This window comes from Anneissia japonica, unplaced genomic scaffold, assembly GCF_011630105.1.
Source record: "Anneissia japonica isolate Jap-2015-1 unplaced genomic scaffold, ASM1163010v1 scaffold145697_len762_cov199, whole genome shotgun sequence".
Lineage (NCBI taxonomy): Eukaryota > Metazoa > Echinodermata > Crinoidea > Comatulida > Comatulidae > Anneissia > Anneissia japonica.
The window spans coordinates 1-779 of NW_022755559.1; the positions used below are offsets into that span (position 1 = coordinate 1).

Consider the following 779-nt stretch of genomic DNA (forward strand, 5'->3'; position numbering starts at 1 on the left):
CATGCAAAGGCCGCCGCTGAAAATCCTTACTGGATATCTCCTGCATATGCAACGTAAGATCCTATCAATTTTTCGAAAAAAAAATAGTTTATTCCACTCTTTTTGTACAATGTTTTTATATATTATTTGTTTAGCTTAGACTTGGGAGACATATTTGTAATCAAATGTATCTCCCAAAGGTGCATGTACAGTATAACAAAAGACTAAGCTTAATATGGGTTCAAAGATAAGTTTGATACATGCCATTGTGAATCATATCTGAAACGTTATCTTTCAGGTCACAACCAAAGCCTATTTTCCAAGAAGTGTCTGATGATGATGATGATGATGTACATCAAACAAGCAAGAAACCTAAGTTAGGAACTTAAAAAAAATCTACTGTAAATATAGGTTTGTTTTGTTATATAAACTATGGGTTAATTTTTTTTAATCATTTATTTGACTGAGAAGTACCATACTTCCCCAATTGCAGTAATGACAGTTTAATACAAAACAATTTATGTTGTATGGGAGGTCAGTTTCATATATTCAAGAAATTATTTTTTAATAAAAATGCAGTTTCAGGATTTAAAACCAACAAAAAACTTGGTGTTGCTCTTGTTAAGAAATACCAATCCAAATTCCAATTTCAAACATCTAGGCTTCAGCCTTTGTAATGCCCCATTTGGAGCCCACTTACAAGAATATATTTGAGCCCAGAAGTAACTATTTTAATATCAACTAATTTAAATGCATTGAGAGAATGATACCGTACCATACTTATATTTCATAACATAAAT

At 30.9% G+C, this 779-nt stretch overlaps 1 long non-coding RNA gene across 1 annotated transcript; it reads left to right on the top strand.

Moving 5' to 3' along the window:
* LOC117123716 lies at positions 1–566 on the top strand. The gene is made up of 2 exons (XR_004447878.1): positions 1–53; positions 278–566. It is a non-coding gene; the product is annotated as an uncharacterized LOC117123716 (long non-coding RNA).
* The last annotated feature ends 213 nt before the right edge of the window (positions 567–779 follow it).